This window comes from Halichoerus grypus, chromosome 9, assembly GCF_964656455.1.
Source record: "Halichoerus grypus chromosome 9, mHalGry1.hap1.1, whole genome shotgun sequence".
In the NCBI taxonomy this organism is placed as follows: Eukaryota; Metazoa; Chordata; class Mammalia; order Carnivora; family Phocidae; genus Halichoerus; species Halichoerus grypus.
Genome location: NC_135720.1, coordinates 93,473,412 through 93,497,572, shown reverse-complemented (window position 1 = coordinate 93,497,572; position 24,161 = coordinate 93,473,412). Strand labels below are relative to the sequence as shown.

The 24,161-nt window shown below is 38.3% G+C and overlaps 1 protein-coding gene across 22 annotated transcripts in view; it reads right to left on the bottom strand.

The window, feature by feature from the left end:
• The window catches only part of DST (dystonin), a 470,287-nt gene that overhangs the window by 289,050 nt on the left and 157,076 nt on the right, over positions 1-24,161 (bottom strand). The window lies entirely within an intron of this gene.

The window sequence follows — 24,161 nt, the reverse complement described above, 5'->3', positions numbered from 1 at the left end:
ATTTTAAAACAGACTCACATAACCTGAAAGTAAGACAGGGCTTTGGAAACATGTTGTGTGGCCTGCCTACCTTCTCCTGCCCCAGCAGAGCGGGCTTTAAAACCTGCTCCTCCAGACTCCAGCACCAGAGCTGCTACCTGCAAACCTTGAATACACTTATCTCCACTCAGAGTTCACACCGTATCCTTTCCATCTCCCTCTCCTGATTATACTTCTTTAAAGACAGGAATCCTGCCTTAACTCCTCTGTTCCCCTTCCTTCAGTGTCATTCACAGTTTCATTTAAGAGACAAGCAATAATAATAGTAATAGTAATAGTAATAATAATAATTATAATAATGGTCATGCAATAAATGTCTGTTTAACAAAGCACTGTAATAGAGGGGTGCCTGGGTGGTTCAGTCAGTTAAGCGTCTGACTTCTGATTTCGGCTCTGGTCATGGTCAGGGTCGTGAGATCCAGCCCTGCGTTGGGCTCCTCACTGGGTGTGGAGCTGGTTAAAATTCTCTCTCTCTCCATCTATCCCTCCTCCATGCATATGCGTGCATGTTCTCACTCTCTCTCAAAAAAACTAAGATAAAATAATTTTTAAAAAAACATTGTAAAAAGGGGTGTCTGGGTGGTGCAGTTGGTTAAGCCTCTGACTCTTGGTTTTGGTTCAGGTCATGATCTCAGGGTTGTGAGATCCAGCCCCACCTTGGGCTCTGCGCTCAGTGTGGAGTCTGCTTGAGATTCTCTCTCTCTCTCCCCCTCTGCCTCTCCCCCAGCATGTGCTCACACACACTCATGCTCTCTCTCTAAAATTAAATATTTTTTTAAATAATAAAAAAAATTTTTTAAAACACTGTAAAACAGTTGCACAACTATTTTCTCTTACGTCTTTTTTTTTTAAACCCTTACATATTTTTAGGTTAAACCAAAAAAAAAAAAAGTTGATTTCTTTTTCTTGATTAGTTTATTGTATTCATTCAAAAAGCACTTATTTTGGGGCATCTGGGTGGCTCAGATGGTTAAGCATCTGCCTTCGGCTCAGGTCATGATCCCAGGGTTCTGGGATCGAGCCCCTCACTGGGCTCCCTCTCAGCGGGGATTCTGCTTCTCCCTCTCCCTCTGCCTCTCCCCCTGCTTGTGCTTTCTCACTCTCTCTGTTAAATTAAAATCTTTAAAAAAAAAAAAAAAGCACTTATTTTAACACCCCCTGTGCACTGTATCATGGTTAAAACAAATTAATGAAAATAACATCTTTAGAGAAAGTAGTTCCCCCTTGTATATCCTTAGGGATTTGGCATCTATGGTCATATATTCTAATTTTCTCCTTACATATGCCAGGCATATCCACATAAGCATTAATTCATGCCTCATCTTTCTGATCATTTGCCTAATATGTGAAAGTGCTTCTTCTCTCTGCCTGAATCAAGTCAACATGTCCTAGTTTTCTCTGTGATCAATTAATTAATTAAGAAAGAAAAGAAAGAAAGAAAGAAAGAAGAAAGAAAGAAAGAAAGAAAGAAAGAAAGAAAGAGAAAGAAAGACAGGCAGAGAGAGACAGAAAGCAAAGGGTTCATCTTGTAAACTACCATTGACCTCCAGAAATACTGGTCCAATCTAACAAGGAACTCCAATGCTTCATCACCTATATTTTTTTACCTTCAAGAATATGTACTTAAAGTACACAGTTAACTGAAGGTTTGGAAATACTTTTGTTATCTAACATGGAAGCTCCCCTCTTATATAGCTGAACACCACAAATATATAGGTTAATAACAATCAAACCTAACAACAGTTACAGTTAAATAATAAGTCTCCAGCCAAAATCTAACTACCCGTTCCTGCGTTCCCCTCCTAATAACCAAAACCTTTTGCCAGCATGTGTGCGTGTGTGTGTGCACATGCCACACACACAGTCCTGGATGCTTTGAGAAAGATACCTGTGTGGTTGGTGCACTCCTACCTGGGCTGGAGCCTCTGTGAACATCGCTGCCCAGTTTTCCTGCGCTCTCCAGTGGCTAAACTGAAAAATGCAAGTCACCAACCAGCAAAGCAAGAAGCACAGTTTCCGAGACTATTTTTGGTCAAACCACTTTAACAGCAAATAACATTCGCTGTTCTGTTTGGCTGGCAGCCTTTTCTTCAACCTCCTTTGGTCAGTGTCAATATTCTTAACTTCTAGTGCCCCATTCACATGCTGCTTGGCCTTAGATGTTCCAACTGCACTAGCGGCCTGAGACCCCCCCCTCCCCGCAAGCTGCAAGGTCAGGTCCCTGTTTACAAGTCCAGCTACTCACTACTCGCGGTACTATATGGGAACAATGACCTTGTTTCATTTATCTCTGTATTCCCAGCAACGAGCACACTGCCTAGCAGAGAGAGGAAATTCACATATTTATGTAAAGAAAGAAGAAAGTTAGGAAAGCAAGAAGTTAGGAAGGGTGTGAAAAAGGAGGTCGTCAAAGGACCCAGCAAATCTGCACATGATTGCCTGCCATTAGCTGGCTCTATGAGCATGGACAGCTTAGTCACTGGGTCCAGTTTCATCACCTATAAGATTACTGGACTACAGTCTGCGACCTCTAAGACTCTGTGACCTGTACATTCTACTATTTTATTATCTTATACAAATGCTCATCATGCTAATGAAGGTCACCACAAGAAATACCCATTTTCAATGAGATTTTTAAAAGCTAAGCTTCTACCTCCTTTACTACTTTCACATCTCTGTAGATGTCATTTCCCCCTAACTTTGTGTTTTAAAATATTTTGTTTCACCATAGGTTGGACATGGAAATCAATAATTTAGAACTTGTATTATCTTCAAGTTATGAATTTTGTAAGAATTACAGTAGATTATTTATAGAATTATGGTAAGAAGTCGCTGCAGGAACATGTTAGGTAGGAACTAGAACTACCAACAAAAGGAACGAATTCTGACCAACCATTTGGTAGGAATAACATAGGAAACATATGCGTGCCAGGACATCATAAAGGGGAAGGTTACAGAATAAAGGTACATGCATAAGTCAAGATATGCAAGATCATCTCGGGTTTGAGTCTTGAGGCAGAGGTAATGAGAGGCAGCAGAAACCAGTCTGCTCAGAGTGGGAACGTGGGGATGGTGGAGAAGTATGAATTACAACATCTGACAGAGAGCTTGAGGCCCGCCAGGCAGACCCAAGTTAAAGAATTACTACTGTTGGGGCGCCTGGGTGGCTCAGTCAGTTAAGCGTCTGCCTTCGCCCCAGGTCATGATCCCAGGGTCCAAACTCAGCGGAGAGTCTTTTTCTCCTTTTCCCCCTGCCCCTTCCCTGGCTCATGCTCATGCACTCTCTCTCTCAAATAAATAAAATCTTTCAAAAAAAAGAAAAAAAAAAAAGAACTACTAGTGTCTGGGAGAAGCCTCTAAGGATTTGAGGGGGACTTCGATTCTTGGTCCCTGCCAACTACTCGCAGTAAACTTCCCAGGAGTGGAACCACGACAGCCTCCTCTTCAACCTTTCTAAGCAAGAAAAAAACGCCATTGGTTCCTTCAAAAACCACTTACACTCTAAACATTCTAAAAACACCTGAATAACACTTCCTCTCAAGACTTGGCAAGTCTGATTTGGGGTTCACTGTGTTTACATGAACTGAGTGAAACTATTTGTCTTACTCAACTAGGCACATGCACAACTTAGCATTCTTACACTACAATTTCATGGGATCAAAACCCCAATCCATCTTTGCTAACTATGACAGTTAAATCTCAATTCCCTAAGATACACTAACCGAATTATGGCTGCACATCTTGTTAATACTTACCTGCCTGAATTTTAAGTCAAAAACAACTTAATACAATTTCTATGATAAAGTAGGAAAAGCATTTTCTTCTAAAAGTGCTTGGCTATCACTACCCCCATGATTCGTGACATGTTCACATCACAAATATCACTCGTTCACTGACAATGTCTCTTACAATCATCCTTTCAACAAACGCTTATTGAGCACCTACCACATGCCAGGTACCAACCAGGCCGGGTACTGGGATACCAAGGTGGGTAAAAGAGATCTGGCTTTGAAATCTTGACTGTCGTACTGTTTAGGAAGACAACATTGCCAGCTTTCCAAAGCCTGCAGTCTCTCATCTCAGACACAGAAGGCCTTTCCTCACAACTGTTGTAGTACCTTTAATAGTCCAGATTATACAGGGAAATCCCAATTCTCTTAGTCAAGAAACACAAGTGGACTGTTTGTGTTTTAGAAATCTAGAGTCAGTGGTTTTTCTTCTATTTTGACTTGGCTGATGCCCTTAAGCGACTCATAAGGATCACAGTAAGCAAAACCTATTAGTACCACCACAAGCAGCTGCACCTTGTCAGGAATCAATAAATTTTCTCAAACGCTATCTTGGTTTGGTTTGAATTTTACTTCATCTTATAAGTTCCCACGTTTAAGGAGCAGGTAAGATCAAATAAATGGGCACCTAGCGTCCTTTCACACAACTAATGCCCTATCACCAAATCATTCTTTGGTGATGAATGGAAAGAATGATTCTTTCATTCATTCATTGTTGAAAATTAATATTTACTAAAAACCTGCTATATGTTATGAGCTGGAGACACAAAGAGCCCTGTCATTTGGAACTAAATTCCAGCAGAAAAAGAGAGACAATGAGCAATAACAATAAACATAACAAGTAAGTTAGTATCTCAGATGGTAAAAGGGATGATGGCTATGAACCAAGTAGAGCAGGTCACGAGAGATTAAGAGTGTACAGGGTCAGAGGGAGGAGGGAAGCAAGTTCAAGTTCAAAAAATGACCCGAGAGTCCTCACTGGGAATATGACACTTACATAAGCCTTGAAAGGGACAGAATCAGCCAGGCAGATATCTGGGAGAATGACATTCAAGGCAGAGGCAATAGCCACTGCTAAGGCCCTATGCCGGCGTGTGCCTGGTGCATTCAAGTAAGATCAAGGAGGCCACTGTGTCTAGAAGGAAGAGATTGAGGGGGGAGAGCATTAAGAGATGAGGTCAGAGAGGTAACAGAAGAGCTGGGTCCTGAAGAACCATGTAAGTCATTTCAAGGACCTTCAATATGACTCCTACTGAAATGAGAAGCCCCCTTAGAGGGATTCTGGAAGAAGAATAACAGATCTGACTTATGTTTTAAAAGGTCCCTATAGCTTTTATACTGGGGAAAAAAAGATTCCCAAGACAGAATATTCACCAAGTGCTTATTCCCGAGGTATAAAAAATTAATCCCATCCAGAATAGCCAACACAACGAATAACCAAGTCAGAGGACTGACATTACTCAACTTCAAGATTTACTACAAAGCTACAGTAATCAAGACAGTGTGGTATTGGCAAAAGAACAGACAAAGAGATCAATGGAAAAGAATACAGAGCCCAGAAATAGAACAACACAAATACAGCCAAATGATCTTTGACAAAGAAGCAAAGGCAATTCAACAGAGAAAGGATAATCTTTTCAACAAATGGTGCTGGAACAACTGGACATTCACATGTAAAACAAAATGAATCTAGGCACAGACCTTTCACAGAAACTACCTCAAAATGGATCATAGACTGAAATGTAAAATAGACAACGATAAAATTTCTACAAGATAACACAGAAAAAAATCTAGGTGACCTTGTATTTGATGATGACTTTTTAAATACAACAGCAATAACACAACCCTCAAGGAGAAGTGATAAATGGGACTTCATTAAGATTAAAAACTTCTGCTCTCCAACAGACACTGCTCAGGAGATGAAAACAATCCAGAGATCAAGAGAAAATACTTGCAGAACAGATCTGAAAAAGGACTACTATCCAAACTACACAAAGAACACTTAAAACTCAGGGCGCCTGGGTGGCTCAGTCGTTAGGCGTCTGCCTTCGGCTCAGGTCATGATCCCGGGGTCCTGGGATCGAGCCCCACATCGGGCTCCCTGCTCCGCGGGAAGCCTGCTTCTCCCTCTCCCACTCCCCCTGCTTGTGTTCCCTCTCTCGCTGTGTCTCTCTGTGTCAAATAAATAAATAAAATCTTTAAAAAAAAAAAAAAAAAAACACTTAAAACTCAACAATAAGAAAACAACCTAACGGAAAAGTGGGCAAAAGATCTGAACAGACACCTCATCAAAGAAGATAAACAAATGGAAACTAAGCATATGAAAAGATGTTCCGCATTATACGTCATTAGGGAGCTGCACACTGAAAACAACAATGACGCCTAAATGGCTAAAATCCAAAACAGCTGACAACACCAAATGCTGACAAGGATGTGGAGCAACAGAAACTTTCATTCATTGCTGACAGGAGTGCAAAATAGTACAGCCACTCTGGAAGTCAGTTCAGCAGTTTCTTACAAAGCTAAACACCGTCTTACCATCCAATCCATTAACACCCTCATAGATATTTACTCAAATGAACTGAAAACTTATGTCCACACAACAATCTGCAAATAGATGTTTATAGCAGCTTTTATTCATAACTGACAAAAACTGGAAGCAACTAAGATGTCCTTTAATAGATGAAGGAATAAACTATGGTACATTCATACAATGGAATAGTCAGCAATAATAAAAAATGGGTTAAGAGGGTATAAATTTATTTTTTAATTTTTTAAATGTTAACAAAAAATAAAGAAAAACAAATTATGAGCATTAAGCCACAAAAAGATATGGAACCTTAATAGCATACTGCTAAGCAAAAGAAGATAGTCTGAAAGGGCTGTATACTGTATGATTCCAAGTATTAGACACTTTGGAAAAGGCAAAACTGCAGTGACAGAAAAGATCAGTAGTTTCCAGGGGGCACAGGGAAGGGAGGAAGAGAGGGATAACCAAGTGGATCAGAGTATTTTTAGGGCAGTGAAATTCATCTGTATGGTACTGTAAAGGTACTTATTAAACATTACACATTTGTCAAAAACCAAAGAACTGTACAACACCTCACGTACAACTGTACAATGCTACAGTTTAACTATGGATTTTAGTTAATAATAATGTATCAATGTTGGTTCATCAATTATAATCAATGTACCACACTAAAGCAAAATGTTAATTTAACAAGAAGAGAAACTAAGAGAGAAGGGGTATATGGGAACTCTCTGTATTTTATGCCCAATATTTTGTAAACTTAAAACTGTTCTAAATGTCTATTAATAAAAAATTTTTTCTTATCCTCAAAATCCTTACTGTCGTTACTTTATTATACATATTCCTGACCACTTCCAAAATAGAGTTAAGATGACACATGGAAAAAGGATAGTACGAGTAGAAATAAAATATCAAAAACCATAAGTAAGCAATACAACTATACCAAAAATTTAAGCTAGGGCTACTCTTCAATATTCCTTTGCTTACTTCCCTCTATCAAATTCCATTATATTCTCTCATTGCCCCACAAATCTGCCCTTTGTAGCACCTACTCCAATTATAATTTTACAGATATCATTTCATCAATATCTGCCCTCATATTAGATTCCACATAAACAGATAAAGAAGGCTAGAAATGCAATAGTAACCAGGCAGCTATAAATTTGATAAATAAACTGAGGTTCAGAGAAGTTAAATAATGAAAGGTCCCAGCTTAAAAATGCCATAGCCAGGATTTCAAAACCTGACTGTCTGACTTCAAGGCCTCATGGTCTTGGCATTACACCATAAAGTCTGATATAATTTTTGTACTGTACGTTATCTTCAGGCTGTCAAATGTAGTGATTCAATAACATAACTCAGTGGTTCAGTTGGAAATCTGCCTAACTTACGAAAAGATCACAATTGCTCCCTAATTGCAAAACCTGTTTATAGATTAAAACTCAGAGTGAGATCCCTATTTCACTCTATACATCTTCCCAGAGATGGGGGATCAGGTCCACTGCTGATAGAACATAACTCTGCCATGCTCACTTTGAGTCCTGCAAAGTAATAAGGGTTTCAAAAGATGAACTAGAATCTTCCCCAGACTTGTTTTTGCTACACCCTTAACATGTGACTCACAGTAAAACCTGCTGCCTTTAAAAATGTAAACAGATACCAGCCAGGAAACTAAATTATCGAGGCGTAAGGTAGGAGTTGGAGAAAGGGAAAACTCTATTTATAAAAGTATCTCTTCTGGACAATTTATACACAGGTCTTAGAGCTACCACATCCCAAAATAGCTTATCATTTAAAATAACTCTGACCATACAATTATCAGGAGATATCTTAACTGCATTCCTGTTGGATAATAGAATCTCTTCAAAAGGGAAAGAAGAATTATAAACATTACCTAAGAAAACTGGGTATTACTTTAGAAGTTCAAAAATTCTTTTACACAGGGTGCCCAATTTAGGGTAATGCTAATCCTCACACTGGTATGTGACTAAAATTGTCTGCAAAGAGCAGTTGTCCAACTGACATTCTGGCTCTGTCTGTAATGTAATAGTCAAAGAATGTGGTGTCATTTAAGGAAACACTATAATTTTCTGTATTGAATCTAGAGTATTAAAATGTTTATAAACCATTAAACAATAAAAATTATTACTTCTAACAATTCTAAATGTACAAATAATCACAAAATAAGTACAAAAACCTGGATCACAACAGTCAGGTATATGTTGTGGTTTGGGGTATTTATGGGCAAAATGCTAAGATTCCATTTTCCTGTCCAAAAAATTAGAAATATCTGTATACTGTTTGCCATGAACACAAACTGCACATACCAATCACACTTACAGGACAAAACTGCAACAAGGAAACAGGAATCATTAATAATTTACATCATAGTTCCCTTTAAGAAAACCTGATAATACTTGTGGAATTTCTTCCAAATGCACACAGTATGTGTACATGAAGGCAAAATTTTACCTACAAAGGTAGGGAGTACCTAACTTTTAACCTCAGTTTAAAAACTTCTAATCTGGAGAAAAACCCCACTGCAAGATTGCTAGACTTGCATATGGCTTGTGAGACATTGGGATAGTGACTTCTCTGCAAAGTGTTAATAGTGCAGGTGAGAAAAGAAAAGATCCATAGTGTTACTAACAAAATTCACTCTGAAAGAGAAACCACAATGGAAAAAGTGAAGAGTTACACCCGACCTTGTGGCGTCCAGTCTGTTTTAAACATTAAGACTGAGTAACACGAAGAAAGCTAACCTATCAAAATCTCAATTTTTAAAGTAGATACAATCTTAGACTTTTTAAAGAGAATTTCTGTTATATAAGCACTTTATCATTTGGTAAAAACAAATGTCAAAGTTATGCAATAAAAAATACAAAGCAGGGGCACCTGGGTGGCTCAGTCGGTTAAGCCTCCAACTCTTGACTTCAGCTGAGGTCATGATCTCAGGATCGTGAGATCAAGGGGCCGTGTCAGGCTCCGCACTCAGCGGGGAGTCTGCTGAAGAGTCTCTCTCCCTCTCCCTTTGCCCCTCCCTCTGTGCTCTCTCTCTAAATAAATAAATCTTTAAAAAAAAATACAGAGCAAATTTTCAATAGAATATCTGAATTATTTCATGTGATAGAAAGTAAGAATAAAAAATACGTAAGTTATTTATTAGCTGAACCAGGAGAATAAGTTTCTTAAACTGACATCTTTACTGCAATAATACTCTCTGTACTAGAAGAGCACAAGGCAGGAGCCTGGGTGGCAGAAACAGCACTCCACTATGAGTCAAATATCTTCATCTATTCCTTGAACTGCAACTGATTAGCCATGTGACTCTGATCAAGTCATTACCTTTCAGCATCTCAATTCTTTTTTTCTAAAGATTTGTTTATTTATTTGTCAGAGAGAGAGAGCAAGAGCACAAGCAGGGGGAACAGCAGGCAAAGGGAGAAGCAGGCTCCCCACTGAGCAAGGAGTTCGATATGGGACTCGATCCCAGGACCCTGGGATCAGACCTGAGCTGAAGGCAGACGCTTAACCGACTGAGCCACCCGGGCGTCCCTCAGCATCTCAATTCTTTAAAAACTATAAAATTAACTATATGATCTTTAACAATCTTACTTATATTTACTCTAATTTTATAAGTGTATCCAAAGTAAACAATGAGAGTCAGGGCCAATTAGAATAGAACAATTAAAATTATAGACCGCCCGAAAATAACATTTCATGTATGAACTAGGTCCCTCAGAAAGGCTGGCCCACAAATAGTTAGGTCTCTCAGAGTCACTGTGGTAACCAGCCTCCAGGATGCCCCCCGATAATCCACACCTTCTGTTATTCACACCCTTAGGTATCTCGTCTCGCACAGGGTCGTCTGTGTGACCAACTGCATATGGCAGAAATGATATGTCACTTCCAAGACTGGTCATAAACAAAGGAGTCTTCCTCTTGGGTGCCCACTCTCTCCCCCTTGTTCTTGGGTCTCTGGCTCTGAGGAAAACAAGCTGCCAGGTTGTGAGCATGTTGTGGCTTCTGGCCAACAGCAAGCAAAGAACTGAAGCCAAAAAGTGCGTGAGAGAGCCTGGAAACAGATTCTCTCTGCCTGCCCCGTGCCCGCCCCCCCCCCCAAGCCCTGAGATGACTGTAACAGCTTGTCTTGCCACCTAATGGGAGACCCTGGGCCAGAAACACCTGGCAAAGCCATTCCTAGATTCCTGACCCTCAGGAACTGTATGATAGTAACATTTGTTTTAAACTACTAGGTTTTGGGGTAATCTGCTATAGAGCAATAGAAACTACTATAGTATTCTTTTATTTTTTGAGCCTCCTAGCTCTTATATGTGGTGGGTCACCAGATTTATTTATTCTTCTTTCACCCTATCTTTTATAAAATCAACCCCCACACATATACTTTCTTCATTTCCTCTACAACCACCCAGATGTGGATCCCTTGTCTCTTACTATTACAAATACCATAAAAGCCTATACACCTATACAGTTTATACAACTCTGAGTCAGGGATCCCCCATTTGAATACATACAGGAGATATTCAGACAGTGTCAATGATATAGTTAGAGTGGACCAAGGATAAGGTAATAGGGATGTGGGAAATACTGGTGAATGTTAGGATGTGTGAGCCTTCTTAAGGGGTCAGTCTTCCACTCAGCTCCTGCCAACGGGTGCCTTTTGAGGATGTGGGCCCAGTGTTACAAAATGGCCTCTTTTCCAAGAGGGGCCTGAACTCTGGATTTTTAAGTGAAATTTCCCAATTCTGAAATACCAATTTAAAAATTTTACTATAGTACACGGGGAAAAAACATACCTATAATCGGGATTCAGCCTGTGAACCACCAATTTCCAACCTCTACTCTAGATTTACCTTTCTAGAATTTCTCTTTGATTTTGATTCCCCTGCTCAAAACCTCCAGTGGATACCCATGACCTATTTAATTGAGACCAAACTATTTAACCTGGCATTCACATACCTCTTCAATAAGACTGCCACTTACCTTTCCAGCCTTCTGGCTCTATTGAAACATTATATTACAACAGACTAGCCTATCCAACACCCTCAGGAAAAGCCTTGTACTTCCCACTCATGATATTCCAGTCAATTGCCCCATCCACACTTTACCCATATCATAAAACCAAACCAAATGTCACTTCCTCTGGTGAAGCTGTGCTTATTGCTACACCATCCTCTAAAGTCCTGAAACAAGGAACTCTCAAGATGTCCATTTACTTGTTAGTCATGTATCAGTTCAGTGACTCTTTTACTATGATTGAGAATATTTATTTAAACTTGATACATTTATTTAGCTTTCCAAACATTTATATTGTTCACTATTCTCTATCTATGATACATTGAATTCAGTTCACTCAAAAACTGTAACACCAAGAAGCCATCATTTACTGTACTCTGTGCTCAAGATCATACAAAAGTGAGATATAATCCCTGACTTCAAGGAGCTTACAGATTCATGGGAAAGCAAGATGCAAACAGTTTCCACAGTACAGTGTGATACGCAATGAGTGAAAGAAGAGGCGATGGTAACTGAGCTGTTCCACAAAGGAGAGAAAGAACTACAGGGAACAGGTTCCATCTGAGCTGGACTAGGAAGAATAAGTGGTTCACCAAAGTAAAGAACCTCTCTCGACCCTCTTTAGCCAACAGGGATCCTCTAAATGACTCTGGTAGTCACTGTCAACCGTGCATAACTTAATTCACTGCCAACATAATTCACAACCAACATAATGTGAAGCTGCTTTGTTTATTTAACCTTAAATGTCTCACCTCTAAGCAGAAGTGTGGCCATCATAATTATGCATAGAATGGATGCCAATCAATATTTCACTTATTAAGTGAAAACAGGCATAAAGTTTTGTAAGATATGATTCCAAAATAGCAGCATTACTCTTAAAAACAGATGACAATGGGGCGCCTGGGTGGTGCAGTCAGTTAGGTGTCTGACTCTTGGTTTTGGCTCAGGTCATGATCCTGGGGTTGTGAGATTGAACCCCGTGTCAGGCTCCACACTCAGTGCAGAGTCTGCTCGAGACTCTCTCTCCTTCTTCCTCTGCCCCTCCCCCTTCCTCTCTCTAAAATAAATAAATAAATCTTTAAAAAAATAGATGATAAAATATTTCAAAGGACCAGTGCTCAGATCTTGGCTTCTAATATCAGTCTCTAATCAAAGGAACCAAGGCTTCTTGGAGAAATGGTTGATTCTAGGGCTAGGGCAAGGAACATACAAAATGAGCCTGGAACATCTTGTATGTCAGAAAAGTAAGGAAGTGCTCAAAAAACAAAGCAACAGGGGGCATGTCAAAGACACACAGGAACCAGTCTAAAAGAGCTCCTAAAGGCCAATGCTGGAATGATTTGAGCAACAAAACAAATAATATCGGATTATAATCCAAAGTATAAAATAAATATCCACAAGTCCATACTGATATAAATGACTGAAGGAATAAAAGATAAATGAGGAAGAAGAGACAAATTTCCCTCAGAGAACCCCAAACAACTGATGTAGATACTCCCCTCTCAAGGATATGAAGCTTAACTCCTGATCCCTTGAGTATGGGCTGCACTTAGTAACTTGCTTCCAAAGAACAGAGTATGGAAAGATGAGGGAAGGAAGAAACCTGGCAAACACAACCTCAGGCAATCAAGGTTAACACCACAGTAAGTCATGTTGAAAGTGTGTGCCCTTGATTTCATGGGTTAAGAATGGCGCTTCACCTCTGTGGTCCTTCTTACAAAAACCTGTAATTCCAATCTGACTATGAGAAAGACATCAGACAAACCCAAATTGAAGGACATTCTACAAAATACCCAAACAGTACTCCTCAAACTGTCAAGGTCATCAAAAACACATAAAGACCAGAGGAAACTAAAGAAACAGGACAACTAAATGTAATGTGTTATCCTGGATGGGATCCTGGAATAGAAAAAGGATATTAAGGAAAAACTAATGAAATCCAAGTCAAATACGGAGTTTAATTAAAGGTATTATGTACAACTGTCAATTAGTTGTGCCAAATGTATATACTAACATAAGATGTTAACAACAGAGAAAACTGGGCACAAGGTATTCAGGAACTATTTATACTATCTTGCAAATTTCCCACAAATTAAAAACTTTTAAAAAGTTCATTTAGGGGTGCCTGGGTGGCTCAGTCAGTTAAGCATCTGCCTTCGGCTCAGGTCATGATCCCAGAGTCCTGGGATCGAGCCTCACATCGGGCTCCCTGCTCAGCAGGGAGTCTGCTTCACCCTCTCACTCTCCCCTCTGTGCTTTCCCTCTCTTTCTCAAATAAAAAAATAAAATCTTAAAAAAAAAAAGTTCATTTAAATTTCTTAAAAATTTCAAAGAGGTTCCATATTTTGAAAAATGTTCTTAGTAAAAACAAGATGATTCTGGACCTAAGCTTTATACTAAAAATATTTTTTAAATAGACAGATACTATACCTAAATTATTCATTTTTATTTTTTAAATCTTAAAAAAAATTCTTGCTCACCAAACCTCCCTTATCACATGTAGGGATTTTATTGAGTATAGCATTACAAAACAAATCGTGTACTTACAATCCACAGTCAAATCAAGACTTGAAGGTCTTCGACATCCCAAGGAGAAAGTGAGTTTTGAGGAGACAGCTTGATTTGAAATTTTAATAATCACATAGTAGAGTACATATACAAATACTGTTTGGGCACCCTAGCAGAGCTCATTATGCCTTACAAATTAATTTACTAGAAATTAAGAATGAATATTGCTCATCTCTATGCCGAGATGAAAATGCCTGTCTTTATTGCTGACTGTTCTTTACTTGGTAGTGGTTCCTAACACTTTATTTGAATTAACCCTGGTTTCTCTATGCAAATAATAAATGGCATGTAATTAAACTCAGAAACACAAGGAAGTACAAATAAAGAAATACAAGACATTTATGTCCTAAGGAGATCCAACAAATCGAAAGCCCTGTTCCCTGCCCAAACTCTGAGCCAATTGAGAAATGAGATAAAATGAATAAAAGAGGTAAGTTTTAAGAGAAATAATTTAGACTGATGGATAAGATAGGAGAAGAAAGCAAATAAAAGACCAAAATGTCACCTTTATTACCAATAAAACCTAAATTGGAGAACATTACTTACTACAGAGAAGGAGGTAGTGTCCCAATACTGAGCTCAATAATTAAACAGACTTGCTGCCCCAGTCACAGGAAGTATGGTACCCTGGAGATGGGGCACTGTGTCCCCATAAAACTTACAGCATGGCGCAACAGGCTAAGCTATAGGCAGTTTGTTCATGAGAGACAGAGGAAGAAGTAGTGGGCCGTACATGCCCACTCTCTCACTTCAAACTCACCAATCAGATTAAATCACTTCTACTCCCCTGAAAAGGTGCAGGAAGGCATAAGTGCTACCCTAATGGAATCTCCATCACAGGAATGGGGAACAGGCATTCCCCTCTCCACAAGAAAAGAATGAAATAACCAACGTTTACTTAGTTGTATCATAATAGGTACTATAAAAATACTAAAAAATGCAAAAGAAAGCTTAACAAAATTTAAATATGCATATTCCTTGGCTTCATTATCCCATTGTTGTACATTTATTCTATGTATGTATAAGCACAGCGCTTGAGTAAATCTAGGAAGTACTTGGATTTCAAGGAATTGGATTCCAAGGAACTGGGGAGACTCCTTTATCTCTGTCTCCCTTAAGCAACACCATGAATTTTGAACACAAAAACAAAATTGTCCAGGGCAGTATCACTGTGCAGAGAACTGAAGCAGGAACATAACAAAAGGATTATAGATCTGAGAGCCTGCTGGAGTCCAAAGTCTTCTTTATTTTTTATTTTGTTCTTAGTTTCCTTACACTCGAAGGAAGCCAAGCAGCTATGGGCCCCTTCATCTATCTCTATTCACATATCAACATTATCATTCTATAACCCTATCATTGTATTACAGCTAACTCTCTGAGAAATCACCTTCTCATCCTTGGTACCCATCTCAGTAACTGTCATACCTGAGTTAAAGTAAGTAAGTGTGTGTGCGTGTATGTGTCTGTGTCAATTAATTTTGTAAAAACAAAACAAAACCAAACCAGAGTCTGCTTCCAGGACATTATCCATTTCCCCACCTCCAAGACTTAGACTGTGACAAGATGTAGCCCTTATAACTTTCACGTTCACCCCATTTTTTAAAGATCCTTTGCATTTCACAAATGCGTGCTTGTTCTACTAGCAGATAGGAAACCTGACTTCTTCAGAATTTAACACTAATCCTGTCTGATCTTGTTGCAGTGTTTAAGTTCCTGATCCATCCATAACAAGAGCCAAAGACCTACTTGCTGATTTCTATGTGGTTATCACCAAGCCCTGCAGTTCCTGATTATTCCTCCCCTTGAAACCAAGCTCCTAGCATTCCAGTCCTATACATTTTTAACCCAAGATGTACCTAAGAATAATGAAGTGTCCTATGCATTGACAGCAAAGGTCCATCAATAATGGGACAGAAAATCATTCATCCCTTGAAGGTGGGCCATGTGCTGGCCTTTTTAAAATTATACACTAGAGGACCAGACAGCAATTGCCATAACCAGGATGACTGAGAAAATGGGTTCAGAAACATTTTATGGATATCAGAATATTCATGAGAAAACAGCCTAAATTCTCAACACCAAGGTCGGAGAGAATCCTGATTACTAGGAATCGTGCACTTCTTATGATCTTAGTCTACTACAATGGGAAATTAGTCCCCTGGAAAAGCAGAATCCAAGCTGATCACTAGGCAGAGTGTAATTCCCTGAAACCATGATTTGCTGCATAGTAAAAAATATCTACTAATTTGTAGATTTTTATTTCTTGAAACATTGAGTTTGGAATTACAAAATGCCATCACAGACTCTGAAGAAAGACAGCAGCAGCAACACTTATCGCTTTATTGAGTTCCCATGTGCCAAGCAGTATTCCAAGCAATCTACATGTAATAACTCATTTCATCTCAGAGTAACTCTCTGAAGTAGGTACAATTACTCCTCCCATTTTATAAATGAGGGACGTGAGGCACCAGGATCTTTAAGCTATCAGAGTATGAGATGGTACAATGGACTCTGCATCTGGGCATGTACAGTAAAACTTGCCTAAAGTAAATGCACCTGGAATGAACAATATTCTGTGAAAAAAATTAAGTATGTGCCTACTTACTATTTGCTTTTACTTCAGATGAGTAAAGTGATGCTAAGCAAGATATAGTAACTTACTCAAGGCCACTTATTAAACCAAGACTTGAGTTGGAGCTCAAGAGACAAGATCTCTAAAACAAACTAGACTAAATATTTTGCATTCCTAGACACTGGAGAAATGATACAAAATAGCTTGAGGTATTTTATGAACTGAAGTACTTCATTATCTAAGACAGGCTGCAAGTCTCACCAGGGTTAGCATGGAAAAATATGAAACATTGTAACACACACCACAAAAGATAACATTAGACTTCCAACATTTTGGAATTAAAATCAAAGCTTACAGAGAAAAATGCTAATTCCTGATGGATTTTTTTTTATCATCATATTTGGGGATTATTAATGACTCAGTAAGTGCTAGACTTTGTTTTAAAAAAAGAAGCATGGCTATTAAGAGATTCTAACTTAGAATGGTTTAATAATTCTCTCTGTACTAGTGAGTACTGTAATGTTAACTTGATAAAATGAATATTAGGAAAGAAACAAAGACACAACTTTCATGAAATACTCTTAAAAATCAGACTCTACAAACTTAAATTTAATTATGACAGTTACAAAGAAAAATGCTCTATTAAGTTCTTCCTCATCAAATATTTCGAGAAGCAAAAGCATCTGAAATAATTGTATAAGATACACTATTATTTGGAATCTAGCTTTTGAAAAAAAGATTGAGATTATTTTCACAGTCAAGGGAAACCCTGTGTTAAAAAAAAAAAAAAAGAGAGAAACCCTGTGTTATAGTGACAATGGAACAATACTCAGAGTTAAGAAATTTGAGTTCTGTCATTTCTACATGGAATCTACATTTTTTCAAGTACCAGAGTCAAGGTATTTTTCAATGTCAAGATATATTTCTGCAACACTCTGTTCCAGTGCAATTATGGATCCGCCATAATCTATTTAACCAATTTCCCAATATTTAACAATTATAATTGCTTCCAACTTTTTATTATTATAAATAATGTTATAAACAATACCCTTGTTAGCCCTTTGTGTATACTTATTTTCCCTTATAATAAATTCTTAAAAGTGAAATTTCAGTCAACATGAATATATACATTGTCCTGCAAAAAGGTTGTATCGTTTTTATATTAGCAGAAATACTGTTTGAAATAGCACAATATGAAATACATTTAAATCTAATTTTAAGTATTTGTATTTATAGCCGTACATATGTAGACATGCATATATCTGTGTGTATATGTATACATATATACATACACACAGCACACACATAGACCTCTATTCTATAAACAGTATCTGTTAAAATACCATGTGTATTTTATTTTTTTTACTGTGATAAAAAACTGCATAACGTAAAATTTACCATCTTAACCATTTTTAAATTCATTAGTATTAAGTATATTCCCATTTTTGCAAAACCAATCTCCAGAACTTTTTCATCTTGCAAAATTGAAACTCTGTACCCATTAAACAACTCTTCCATTCCTGCCCCCACCCCTCCTCCACTTGCCAGCCCTGGCAACCACCATTCTACTTTCTGTTTCTATGAGTTTGACTAATCTAGATACCACATATAAGTGGAATCATACAGTATTTGTCTTTTTGTGACTGGCTTATTTCACTTAGCATCATGTCCTCAAGATCCAGCCATGTTGTAGCATGTGTCAGAATTTCCTACCTTTTTAAGGAAGAATAATATTCTTCTGCATGTATAGACCACATTTTGTTTATCCATTCACCCATGAATGGACATCTGGGTTGCTTCCACCTGCTGGCTATTATGACTAGTGCCGCTATGGAAAATACTGTGCTTATCTACAAATATTTATAAAACACAGTAAAACCCTATATTAGGAGTGCTTGGTGCAAAGAATTCCAATTATTTCATTAAGAAGAGAGGATAATTCCACTTTATATGGCTCACAACATCACTCTGTAGGGGCGGAGGGTGAGGGAGGGTGTTGAGACAGGAAAATCTACCCCTTCCACCTCTCAGCCCCCAGAGCTCTCATATTGAGCATGGAATCACTGAGTCACCACCGGGAACAGGAACTCTTCCTTGCCTGAGCTCCAAAGGTATCAGGCTCCAGCCTCTACCAGATAGAGTTCTAGCAGTCCTCCTCCAGCTGGAGATACTCCCTCACTTCTCTGTATGCACAGGCTGCTGCGTGGGTGTTCAGATCACACTTCTTAGAGACTGTCCTTCTGTTACTCTTCCTGGCCATGCTTTCACTTACTAACATTGGGAATCCATTATTTCTCCAGAGCTGGTATTTCTGACTTGCCAGAAAGTAAAAAAAAAAAAAAAAAAAAATTTTTTTTGTCCAGTCCTCTAAGATTTCTCACTTATAGTTACTATCTAATATGGTAGATACTAGGAGCTGTGATGTCCATTTTACAAAAATAGAAAACTGAGGCTCAGAATGCATTAGTCATTTACCCAATGTCACAAAGTATGAATGAGCCATGCCAAATTTGGGACTTAAGTCTGTAAAATTTAAAGCTTATAGTCTCTTCACTATTTTATGCTACATTTTACAAATTCTCTTGGTAATTCTGTCAGTAACACCTATTGCAGATAAAAACCATTATTCTTCTCAGAACATCAAGTTTACACACTTTGGGCACTTTCTCATTCAGAAATCTACAGAGAACACATGCCTTTTTCTTCCTTTTGGGCTCCCTCTAAGAATATGTCATCAGTAACTAAATATATCTCTTCTGTATTTTGACTTTCATTTGTTCAGAAAGAAACTACAGTGTGCTAGTTGCAAGCTGGAAACAAAACATGTTTCACTACCTTATTTTCTAAATTACTCATGAGCTTAAAACACAGCATTAACCACACTTCTGGGTGATGGAATCTGTAACTCCACTAGAAAAATAAAAATAAAAATAAAAATAAAAATAGGTCTGTACTAGTCCAGGAAACCTAAAAGTACCCAATGATTACAAAGACCAAACAAAAGAAAGCAGCCAGACACTTTCAACAAAAGAAATGCCCATTTCCCTACCTTTGGCCAATAGTACCAAAGGTACTTTGATCAGAAGCTGCCCCACAGAGCAATGATCAGAGACCAAATTAGGGAGCAAATAATCAGCCTAATAAAGTCTTCCACACTTGGGAAAGTTGAAGGTGAGAGATGAGAAGCAGACACCTGGAATGAAAAAAGAAAAACCAACCAAGGCCAAGAGAGCAGGTGGACTGAAGTGGCAAATGCCAAAAGCTGCCTCAGATCCAAGGCCACAATGTATCCTTGCACTAAATCCTTTATCCTTTTATCCTTTTCCAGTAGCCTGAGTGAAATCTCTGTACCCTGAAACCAAGTAAGACTGGTAAGAATAAGGTGCAGTCACTGAGGCACTGTTTTGTATATGCTGTAGGAGAGAGCAATTAGGGAAACACATGAATGTTGCTGGGAACCAGGGAGTGAGAATGGGAGAAGGCAAAGAGCCCCATGGTAGCAGATTTGAATAGTGAATATCAGTAATAAAGTTATGATTTTTAAAATAGATATCTATTTCCTAGTTATTTCTATTAAAAGGACATAGAAACAGTGATGACCAGGTAGCAATAAGCACACCTAGTGCCCAGATCTTGATTTTGAAATACAAAGGCCCGCTGAAATAAACTAGGACTCCTTAGAGAAAAAACTGATTGCAGATCTGGGGCAGGGAAAGCACAAAGTGAGCTTGAAACATCTTGTTATTCCAGAAAGCAAAGAAATGCTTAAAGATTAATAAGAGCGTAGTAAAAAGACACAGAAGCCAGCTTCAAGGAGCTCCCACGAGCCAAACTTTGGACAATTTAAGCATCAAAAGAATAGCAATGGCAATGGATTCTAACACACTGAATAAAAAAAGAATCTATGAGTCAACAGTAAAGTTTAAAAAAAGAAAGCAGGGAGTCGGGGGGTGGGGGGAGGATGAAGGAAAGCTATTCTTTACAGAAGAACGCCAGCTAATAAATGAAAAAAAAAAATCACCAGTTTTACTATTAAATAACTGAATCAGGCAAGGATCAAGGATCCTAATCACTGGGTAAAAAGCTATTGGGGAAGAGGATACGCATTAATTACTCACAGATAATGCATTAATTACAAGACAGAAAAAATACCCCCAAAAAAGGTACTTCTACAATGGAGAGATCTAGCAGATACCACCTTAATTAAGTGATCAGATTTAACACCACCATTAATGGGATACACTGGCATGTGCCTCTTGATATAATGCAATAAGAAATACATGCTATCACCTCTGTAGCATTTTTACCAAAAATGTTTAACCTGAATCCAATCATGAGGAAATGGTAAGAAAAATCTAGATTGTGGGACATCCTATAAGATAACTGATAAGGAGGGGGCTTTTCTAGAATAAATGAGACTAAAGATATATACAAACCATGCAACATATGATCCTTATTTGGATCTTGGGAGTCCTAGGGAGTGGAGGAGAATGGAGTCTAAAGGTTGGAGAAATTCAGGGAACAACAGTTTAGACGAGTTTCTTAGGGATGAAAATGGCATCACGATTACGTAAGAGAATGTCCTTATTCTCAGGACATACATAATTATTTGGGGACAAAGTATCATGATGTATAAACTTAATTCTTAATGGTTCAATTAAAATTAAAAATAAAGAGAGCACCAAATAAAGAGAGCACCTAGTGATCAGTGAACCTAGGTGAAGGGTATAGACAGTATATATTCCTTCAATTTTTCTATAAATGTTAAGTTTTTCAAAATAAAACAATGCAGGGAAAGCAACCCACCCACAAGGAATTCTAACAACCAAAAGAGGTTCTGAAATAGAACACTTGAAGAGGAGAAAAATATTTACAAAAAGAAAAGGAAAGTTTCTGGTTAGTGTAAACATTAAAAATCTTGCTTATTCTCATTTCGGCAAATACATCCTAATTTCAGACCAGCTTTCTAAATAATTTAAATGAATATGCAGTGAAGAAGGTACACACTGCCCCTGATATATAAGTAATCATAAGTAATACTAAGTAAAATTGTAAAAACCCCGTATTTTTTTAATTTTATTTTATTATGTTATGTTAATCACCATACATTACATCATTAGTTTTGGATGTAGTGTTCCATGATTCATTGTTTGCGTATAACACCCAGTGCTCCATTCAGTACATGCCCTCTTTAATACCCATCACCAGGCTAACCCATCCCCCCTCCTCCCTCCCCTCTAGAACCCTCAGTTTGTTTCTCAATCCATAGTCTCTCATGGTTCGTCTCCCCCTCCAACTTCCTCCCCTTCATTTTTCCCTTCCTACTACCTTCTTTTTTTCTTTTTTTAACACTAAAACCCAGTATTTTTATTAATAGTTCCTTAAGATACTGTTACCAATTCCCTAAAGAAAAAGGTCTTAAAATGAAACATTACATTATAGAGTTTATATTTTAAATGTACATGAAAAAATCGATATGAGTTGTAATTTAAGTTTTCTTTATGACATCTGGTTGAGGTACATATGATATTGAGAAAAGAGAATGTTTAAATGCTAATATAGTCAATGACTGATTTAAGGAATAAAATTCAAGGTCTTTCGGTTGTAACTAACACAGTGTTTTTAAGGTTTCTAAACTAAACATTTTATTTTAATACAGGCTGTCAACCTGCATTGCAGAAGACTTTAAATAACTTCTCCAAATTTAACTTTCAGTCCAACTAGTTACAGCATGATCCACCACCAAAGAACACCAAACACGAGCTATTGCCAGATCTCTGCAGACACTACATAGACCAAGTAATCTGACTGAAATTCAGAGTTGACTTGCAAGTTGACTTGACAGTCTGAGGCCTTTTACTATCTCTTTATATTTCACTTATAATCACATTTTTTGGTTCTGATTAAATAGATCAAATTGAACAACTTACTTCTACTCTCTCCTGAAAACACATTACACTGACAGTAATTGGATTTGGTTTTACGATACACCGCAAAAACAAGGAGAAAGGAAAAGGAGTTGTTAAAAAACAACATCTGGGAGCTAGAAGGCAAAAGAACTTGTGGTGCCTTTCACAACAGACAGAGAGCTGAATCCTAAGCCAGGTGAGGAAAGCTAAGAAGCAACCTGATTCCCACCTTGAAACCCCCAAAAACCACACTGGAAATTCATGGTACCAGGCAACTCTGGAAATGAGGGTGGAGGTGGGCCTTGAAAGGTCTTGAAAGGCAAGGTCTAAGAAGCAGATTTCCCTTCCTCAGATGATTTCCCAACCCCCAAAAGGCAAGGGATTTATTCTCTGGAGAGAATGAAACAGAGACAGGGTCTCTAATCTGCATGACAAGAGACACAGATAAGACAGGAGACTAAGTATGAGTTCATATACTAAAAATGAACATCCTCCAACCATCTTCTGCCCATTTCCCTCAGGTGGAGTTGAAAACATTATTCTCCGGGCACCTGGGTGGCTCAGTTGGTTAAGTGTCTGCCTTTGGCTCAGGTGTCCTAGGATCGAACCCCAGGTCATCAGGCTCTCTGCTCAGCGGAGAGACTGCTTCTCCCTATCCCTCTGCCTGCCACTTCGTCTGTTTGTGCTCTCTACCAAATAAATAAATAAAATCTTAAAAAAAAAAGAAAAAAGAAAACATTATTCTCTGGGGAATCTGACCGGCCCGAGAGACAGGCCTTGAGACCCTGATAGCAAGGTTCCCCCCAATGCAATGGCCCAGACAGATCATCCCACAGTAAAGACTAAAACTGACAAGTCTACTACACAGACAGAGCTTCCACAGTCAACTTTTAACCATGAGTAAGTAGGCAGCCAAAGAAGACTTCTGAGGTAAGCCTTGAATATAAAAGGAGGGGGCTAAAAGAAATAACAGATTTTTAAAAATTAACTTAGAGGAAACAGGGCTGGGAAGGGAGATAAAAAGTTAACAAGAAAGTATTAATATCCTTCCAGAAGAAGGAAGATACTGCATTCATAAAATAAGAATAAGAGATTATGTCAGGGGTGTCTGGGTGGCTCAGTCGGGTGAGCGTTTGACTCTTGATTTGGGCTCCAGTCGTGATCTCACAGTGGTGGGATCTAGCCCCCCATTGAGCTCTGTGCTCAGCATGGAGTCTGCTTCAGATTCTCTCTCCCTCTCCCTCCCACTCACACACACTTTCTCTCTCAAATAAATAAATTCTTAAAAAAAAAAAAAGAGGCTATGTCAACAGGTATATGAAAAGGTGCTCAGCATCACTGATCATCAGGGATATGCGAATCAAAACCACAAAGACAGCATCTCACACCTGTTAGAATAGCTATCATCAAAAAGACAAGAGGTAGGGGCGCCTGGCTGGCTCAGTCTGCAGTGCATGCAACTCTTGATCTCAGGATTATTGATCTTGAGCCCCATGTTGGGTGGAGAGATTACTTAAAAATAATACCTTAAAAAAAAAAAAGATAAGAGGTAAGTCTTGGCCTGGCTAGAAAGAAAAGGGAACCCTTGCACACTACTGAGCAGAATGCAAACTGATAATAGCTACTATGGAAAGAAGTACTGAAGTTCCTCAAAAAATTAAAAATAGAACTACCACATATGATCCAGCAATCTCACTTCTGGGTATATATCCGAAAGA